Source organism: Petaurus breviceps, unplaced genomic scaffold (assembly GCF_028583685.1).
Source record: "Petaurus breviceps papuanus isolate PSGF00001 unplaced genomic scaffold, PetGlider_PUasm1.0 175, whole genome shotgun sequence".
Classification (NCBI taxonomy): domain Eukaryota; kingdom Metazoa; phylum Chordata; class Mammalia; order Diprotodontia; family Petauridae; genus Petaurus; species Petaurus breviceps.
Genome location: NW_027185764.1, coordinates 57,643,738 through 57,652,582, shown reverse-complemented (window position 1 = coordinate 57,652,582; position 8,845 = coordinate 57,643,738). Strand labels below are relative to the sequence as shown.

General features: G+C 35.4%; 1 pseudogene; it reads right to left on the bottom strand.

Annotated features, from left to right (window-relative positions):
• Positions 1-5,236: 5,236 nt before the first annotated feature.
• LOC138159213 (ELAV-like protein 4) lies at positions 5,237-7,057 on the bottom strand (annotated as a pseudogene).
• Between the last annotated feature and the right edge of the window lie 1,788 nt (positions 7,058-8,845).

The following is an 8,845-nucleotide window of genomic DNA, read 5'->3' as shown; positions in this document are numbered from 1 at the left end:
TCAGAGCCTCCCAAACACTGAGCTAGCTTTGGCAATGCATGAGTCAATCTTATAATCTATGTATACCTCACAAATTTGTACTGCCCAAATAAGTTAACATCCACAAGATTAAAAATTTCTCCATTTGGTATAACCCATGGTTCCATGTATATATGAAATGGTACTGGCTGGTAAAGGACTTATGTTTTCTTAGTGTTGTCAGACCAAAATTAGAACAAGCAACAGAGAATTGATCCATACTCTTGCATCTCAGTCTCAGTGACTGAATTGAGTACACAATCATTTGTGAATAAAAATTCACATATCAACTCTTTTTATACTTTGTTCTTTGTAGTCTTTCAAGTTAAAAAATTTATTGTCAGTGTGGTAGCTGACCTTGAATACCATTTTTGTCCTCATTGAAGGCATCTGACAATATTGCTGGAAACATTATGCCAAAAAAGCATGGGAGCAAGCACCCAGCCCTATTTTATTCCCTTGAATACTGAGAAAGTAAGAAAGCATCATCCATTATGCAGAATTCATGCAAGCATATCATCATGGAGCTGGCATACAATACTGATAAATTCTCTAGGTATCCAAATTTCATCACAATCTTCCAAAAGTCCTTACAACTGACAGTATCAAAGGCTTTTTTCAAATTGATGAATATTATATACAGACCTCTGTTCTTCTCCCAGCATTTCTCCTGGAATTGTCACCACACATCATGCCAGCTATTCCTTGGCCCTTTCTGAAGCCACATAGGCCCTCAGATAAATGAAAATTTTCCAGGGAAAAAGATGAGCTTTTTGCCTTTCAGGTCTACTGGGTTTTGGGTGCACACATGAAATTATTTTCACAAAATGTGTGTTTGTGCGTTTTCACTAGAGGGTGTGGTTCATTACTGCTGTGGTAAGTGGGCCAAGAAAAAGTGAAGCAGATATTTCTAATACTGCTTTTAGCTGCTTCCTTCTTCTAGGAAGCGAACAATGTAATCCTTTAAAACACTACTTAGACACCCACGTTGCTGCCAGATCCCACTATTGCTTCAATTTTATGAGAAGATTGTCCTGAACCCTGTGTCATCTGTGTGCAGAGTTATGACCACATTTTCCAGTACCTGTTTTTTTATCATTAGCCCATCACTACACAACTTTGAAGTGGATAAAATAATGAAATAGTAGTATTGTAAAATAATAAAATAGTTGAATAATAAAATAAAAATAATAAAACAATAAAATGGTTGAATAATAAAATGTAAAATGGTATGTGTGATGTCTTTTGAGTTGCAAGTAAAATTCATTTAAGAGAGACAGAGTTTGGGGCAGCCAGGTGGCTCAGCGAGTAAGAGAACTGGCTCCAGTGTTGGGATGACCTGGAGATAGAATCCCGGGCTCAGACACTCAGCACCACACACAGAAATAACTGTAACCTTGAGCAAGTTACTTAACCCCGATTGCTTAAAAAAAAGAGAGAGAGACAGAGTTGTAGGAAGTCATCAGCCTGACTCTGTCTTCCAGAATCATAGAAGTCAGTGGCAAGACAAAAGTCAAGCCAACTAGAAATGGCTTGGGATGCAATGGATCACTCTGGTGTCTCTGAGTCTGACCAAGCTCTCAATACTACACAGTAGCTTCTTCCACCACCTTCATGGACCATTGGAACAAATTGTTCGCATCCACATATTTTGCTGGGAAAGCCTTCACATGCTTGGAGTAGACTCCTCTACACCCAACTCACTGATGGGTTTGAGGCCCATCTTTTACCCTCCACCTGACTTAGACCATTGGCCTAGAAAGTTTACCACGTTGTGGTCACTGCACAAGCTACAACTTCTTGTAATGATAAGTGAGATTTGGGTAGTAGATGGACACCAAAAGTGGATAAACAGCTCTGAAAAGTGCTGAATGAGCCCTCTTATGAGAGGTGAAAGTCGTCCCTGAATACCTCATGCATTATAGGAGGAAAAGGAGAATGAGAAGGAAGGAAAGAAGAGAAAAGAGTAAAGGAGAGGGGAGGAAAGAAAAAAAAAGATGCATCAGTCTGTACTCTGAGTCTACCAGCTCTTTGTTTGGAGGTGGATAGCATGTTTTATCATGAGTCTTTTGGAATCATGGTCATTGTATTGATTAGAGTTTCTAAGTCTTTTCAGTTTACCTTTATAATATTGGGATAATTGCATAAATTGTTCTCCTGATTGTGCTCACTTCCTTTAGCATCTGTTTATATGACTTTCCATTTTTTTCTAAAAAGGTACCCCTCTACATTTCAAATTACACACTGATATACTGTCATTTTCATATATCATAAATTGTTCAGGGAAGGTTAGGTGGAGCAGTGAATAGAGCACTAGCTCTGGAGTCAGGAGGACCTGAGTTCAAATCTGACCTCAGACACTTAACACAAACACAAAAACTGGCCTTGTGACCTTGGGCAAGTCACTTAACCCCAATTGCCTTACCTTCCCCCCTCCAAAAAAAATGTTCAGTCATCTACCGACTGATGGACACCTCCCTCATTTTCCAATTCAGTATCAGTGTGTAACACTTGTGTAAATATTTTTATAGATAATGGGTTTCTTCTTTCTTTGATTGCTTTGGGGTATAAGCTGAGTAGTAGTATCACTGGGTCGAAATGTATGTGCAATTTAATAGATTTTTGGATATAGTTCCAATTTGCTTTCCAGAATATTTGGATCAGTTCATAGCTCCACCAACAATGCATTAAAATACCAACTTTTTTCCACAGCCCTTACAGTACTCATCATTTTCTTTTTAGTAAACTTTGTCAACTTGATGAGTAAAAAGAGGTACCTCAGAATTGTTATAATTTACATTCCTCTAATTAGTGATTTAGAGTAGTTTTTCATATGACAAATGATGTCTTGGATTTCTTCCATTGAAAACTACATATTCATATTCTTTGATCATTTATCAATGGGATGATTGTTATGAATTTAAACCAATTCCACATAAATCTTAGAAATGAAACTTTTATTAGGGAAACTTGCTGCTAATATCCTCCTCCCACAAAAGAACAATTTTCTACTTCTCTTATAAGTTTAGTTGCATTGGTTTTATTTGTAATGAAATTTTTAATTTTTTCCTGAGTTATAAATAATGACAATGTTTTATTACCTTTAAGATTAAACTTGCATTGAAAAGACTTTTATGTAACAAGACAAGAAAAGCAATAACCAATTTAACTATCAGCTAGCTTATACATAGTGAGTTGCTTCTATTTCCCAGGGAAGAGCTTGGACCCTTTGTGATTTGATGTTTGTTTTTCCCATTTTCCTGTTTTCAATATAGAAAAGCACAAACATACTCGTGTGGTTCGTCAGCACACAGGAACCAGGAAAGCCCTCCCCATCCGCTCCCTCAGACCTTTTTTGTTTCTTTTACTCTGATTTCACAAGTGTTTGTTTCTCCCCAATCTGGATTTACACACAAAAAAAAGACCTGGTGGTGGTGATGATTTTCTTCTACTGTGCACCAAGAAAAAAAAATTCACAACAAACATGACAATAGAGAGCAAATGATATTTTTACACAAGTTACTTAATACTTCTGTCAATTATAAGAAAACATTTTTAAGGACATATACCAACAAAAACTAGCAAAGTGTTACTAACCCAAAGGAAAAATAACTACAACTATATATATATATATATATATAAGTATATATATATATATATATATGTATGTATTTATATATACACATGCACACACACATACATATACAATGAAATGACCCCATGATAGCTTTCTTCCTGTGGTTTAAATGAACAAAGAAGTAAAACTAGCTAGATTTGATTTTGGCCCATATACATCTTACAGATTGACAAGTAATAAATATTGATTCAAGCAAAAAAACAAAAACAAAAACAAAAATGGTGTTTCTAATATACCAACATAGACCAGTTCTATCAGCATGGATGACAAAAATCAATCTTGAAATTCCTTAACAAATTTTAAAGCAAATGTAGTTTTTTTTCTTTGTTTCTTTGTTTCTTCTCTTTCCTAAACACACTGCATTGAACTCTGCCACTAAGAGACGTAAATAATTTCATAGCACCTACCACTTAAACAAAGGAAGCTTCTGATTTGAAGAAAAAAATAGTCATTTAAACTTTAGTTCTGTTGAGATCCCATACTGGTGACTTAAAGAAAAATCATCTTAAATATCCTCTCCTTTCTTTTGTGTTTTTGACTGTGGTGAAATGTGGTACCATGGGTAGATACCTCTTTGCTCTCCCTTCCTGTAGTAGTTACTATCTTTTTAAATTATTACATGCTATGAAAAGATATGAAGATCATCTGTCTATAGCCCATCCTTCAAAAAACATTCTACAAATCCAGATTAAAACACATATCCTTCATCTCTAAAAAGTTACCAGTGCAGGATGAACATGATAAAACTGTCATTTTCCCCTAAATTAGCCAGTTAAAATATTTTTTTTCTCAAATCCAAATTATCTTGTCAAAACTGTTTATATATTTCATAAAAATAGATTTTTCTTGAAACCCATTTTCACCAAAGAAATCACCTTTTCAGCAACATTAGTGATACTAAATGGCTAATGTCATCAGGTGTTCTCCTGGGCCTCATCTCCCCAAAAGAAGGCTGCTGAATTCACATGATAGAAAAGAAAAGGAAAAGAAAAATAATTAATTGTAAAAGTTTTTCTTTCCTGTTTTGCATTTTTTTAAAAATTATTTCTCCTTAATTTGAATTTGGAGGGGTTTACCAATCTTATTGGAGTGAAATGTTTTTGAAAAGAACACACAAAAAGATAAAAATCTTGTTCTTTTTAATTCCATTGCTTTGTAAAAATTGTGTTTTTAAAATTTTTTTTTCTGTGTGTGTGTGTTTTTCCTTCAAATAAGCAAATGGTCACCTTAAAAAGATTCCCCTTGAAAGAAAGTGGTAAAGTTAGCCAGTTCTACATCATCATTTATGTAGGTCATATTCAACAATAATAACTATGAAAGAACATTCAATGCATCAAAGATTTGTTTTTGCTATTTTCTAAGCTTTATATAAAACCCTTTCCTGGTACATTTCAGGATATCCAATATTTTAATACTTAGGCAACACTGGCTTAGAAAGTCCATGGTTGAACAAACATAAGCCTCCAAATGTTTGTTTCTCTCTAGTTTTGTTCATATATATGTATGTATGTATGTATGCATACATGTATGGATGTATGTTATATATGAACTTGCAACACTCAGTCTCCCAGGAGGTATCTTTTAAGATTGGTGATTGCCATGGTGGACCTCGTTGGTCATAGTGACAAAACTGAACCCCTTGCACTTGTTGGTGTTGAAGTCATGGAGGACCTTGACATTGTTCACAGCCCCAAAAGGGCCAAAGACCTGCCAGAGGATGCTCTTGTCATAGTCGGGAGACAGATTGTAGATGAAGATGCACCAGCAAGCCCCGAGGGTACCCCGGGATGTTCATTCCAACCAGGCTCTTCATCCTGTCAATTGTGATGGGAGAAAACCTCAATTTCTGTGCCTGTTGGTGCAGAGGCACCAAGTAGTGTCTGTTGGGTGACTGGTGGAGCGGGGAGCCTGGTTTGTCTTCTAGCTGGGGTTTTTAGCAAACTTCACAGTAATGGGTTCCATAGCACCTCTGGGCTTTTGACCTTTCAAGCCTTTGATGGCTTCTTCTGCCTCTATTCTCTTGTTGAAGTGGATGGATCCCACACCTCAAGAAATAACTGTGACTTGATCCACCAAGATGTGCTAGGTGATGATGTGACTGTACTGTGAGAAGAGCTGCTCCAGTGCCTGCTACACCAGCAGGACCTGGAAGCTGATAATTGGGGTTTGATTCCTGATTCTGATACTCCCTGTCTGTGTCCTCGTGTCCTCCTGCACAACTCACTCTATCTCCTCAGCCCTCCATTTCCTCACCATGCAAAGGGTGTCGGCAGGAAAGAGCCCCTGAAAGAGCCGCAGTCGAGGCTGGGGTAGAACCTGTGATGGTCCACGTGCATTCCGTGTTTGACACACTTCGGCCCCTCCCCCCTCTCTCTCAATGGAGGGGTTGATTAGAGGGGGAAAATGAGACCCTGTAAAGAGTTGGGGGGAGTAAAACTTTTAAATTTTAAACAATTAAAATTATCTATTTTACCTATGTTGATAAAATCAAAGAAAGAAGTCAAAGTAATAAACTTTCATGTAAAACAAGATTCAGTGGCAAAATTCTGTGTCTACATAAATATATGTTTATGCATATAAATAAACATACTACCTTTTTGTTATTTTATGTGGTAATTGTATACCTAATTACAAACCCTCCCAAGGAAAAATAAATACATCATCTAACTGAAATGTGAATTATGTGGTAAAAAATCCAAAATTAGTAGAAGTGCTTTATAGTGAATTATGGATATATAAATTTTGACCTTATATATTTTAATCAACATCAGAAATAGCACAATGTAAGAAAATAAGGCATTCAAACTACTCCAAGGAATAAAAGGAAAAATAGTGTAAAAATAGGAATGTGAAAAAGCTCATTCTTACCCACATTTTAAAAATCAAATAAAAATTTGGAGGAAATTCAAGGATTTTCTAGGTTATGGACAGAATCAGAGTTGTGATAAAGCAATCACTGCCATCTCACTTTATCTTTTTACTTAAGAAGACAGCCTAGGTATGTTAAACAACTGATGCTATTATATGAAAATTTTATGACATCTGTAACTTTTCCCAGAAAACACACCCCATTCTTATTTCCCATTAGTATCTTAGCTAAGATTATAACTTTGGTTTGCAGGCTAATGCATTTTATTCTATATTCAATGCAATAAGAATATTATGATTTTTCAATAACTGTGAAGTTGTGATGATAATCTTTCCATTGGGATATTTCATTCTTTCTTGGCTTTTCAAACAAATGCTGATTTAGCCTCAGTTCTTACAGTCCAATTTTTGAGCTTCATCCACATTTACACTTTTATTTTTATTTCTTTTAATTGAGATATAATTTCCAGAGATTGGCTTTAGCCAAGAGATGATGACAAAGTGACCTTCATCAGTAGCACCATACTTACTCATGTCAGGACTATGGCCCAATCCTTCATTAAAACTCTCTAGAGTGATTCAGAGAGTGGAAGACTTCATGAATGAGAGTGGTAGAGGTGAATATGGGAATTTCATATCTGGCACCTATAGACCCTTGCACTTGCCCTGAATTCTAACTCAGAAAATTCTAGGATTTTTAAATTCTAATTTGTTTCACGAATAAAGTTGGAAAAAATTTTGGAGTGTGCACCATGTTAAGGTTGGGAGAAGAACTCTATTAGGTATTGCTCATGAGGACTGAAGATTTCCCTTTAAAAAAGTCAATCACAGTGCAACAATGCATTTAACAGAGATGAAAGGTCTTTTAAGTTATGGAAGAGTTGCTAATATACATTGGAGTGCATTTCTACAACAGGAATCCTCCCACACTAATGAAATCATGTCAACACCATTCCTCCAACATGGCTCTAGAAAAGCTTTTTTTTTTTTTAACTGAAAGTATTTTATTGATGGGATAGGATCCAGATGGTGGAGAAAAGGCAACAACTCCCCTGAGTTCTCCCTAAAACCTCTCTGAAAAACTTTAATAATGTCATAAAACAATTCCTGGAGAAAAAGAACCTACAAAAGTACAAGGTGAAAAAAAAATCTAGTCATAGATAACCTAGAATGTCAGCATGAAATGTTTGTCATACCTGGCTGAAAATGGAGCACAGTCTAGCATAGGTCATGCCAACAGAGACCCAGTCCCAATAAACCAGGATAAGGCCTTGAGGGTAACTAAACCAACAGTAGCAGCAGCTGCTCCCTGAGCTCTCAGTCAATAGACATTAAGGGTGATCAAACAATTGGTCAGAAGGAGACTGTAGAGGTCTCTTTGCTATTACTGAGGCAAGACTCGGTTGCTTTGCAAATGTTTAGTGCATCCTTCACTCTGTAAGTAGAGCCCTACTTTAACAAAGATTTAAAAGTCAAGAAATAGGCTAGGAAAATGAACAAACAATAGAAAAAAATGATCATAGGAAGCTATCATGGCAACCAGAAAGATCAAAACACACAGTCAGAAGAAGATAACAAAGTCAAAGTTCCTATATACAAAACCTCCATGAAAAAAATATGAATTTGCCTCAGGCCTGGGAGTTCAAAAGGCATTTTGAAAATCAAGTAAGAGAGGCAGAGGAAAAACTGGGAAGAGAAATGAGAGTGATGAAAGAAAGTCATGAAAAATGAGTCAACAGCTTACTTAAGGGAGCACAAAAATACTGAAGAAAATAACATCTTAAAAAAAGAGACATGGCCAAAAAAGTAAAAAAAAGTACAAAAAGTTAATGAGGAGAATAACACCTTAAAAAGCAGTAGTGACCAATTGGGAAAAGAGGCATAAAAGTTATCTTAATAAAATAATAGCTTAAAAATTAGAACTGAGCAAATGGGAGCTAATGGTTTTCTGAGAAATCAAGAAAAAATTAAATAAAAACAAAGTATAAAAAAATTGAAGACAATGTGAAATATCTCATTGGAAAAATAATTGACCTGGAAAACAGATCCCAGAGAGATAATTTAAAAATTATTGGACCACCTGAAAATTGGATGATAAAAAGGATCCTAGATATCATCTTTCAAGAAATAAGGAAAATTAAACAAAATAGAAATGGAAAGAATGCAGATCACCTCCCAAAAGATATCCCCAAATGAAAAATCCTAGGACTATTATAGCCCCATATTTATATTATATTATATTATGTTATATTATACTATGTTATATTATATTATGTTATATTATATTATATTATATTATATTATATTATATTATATTATATT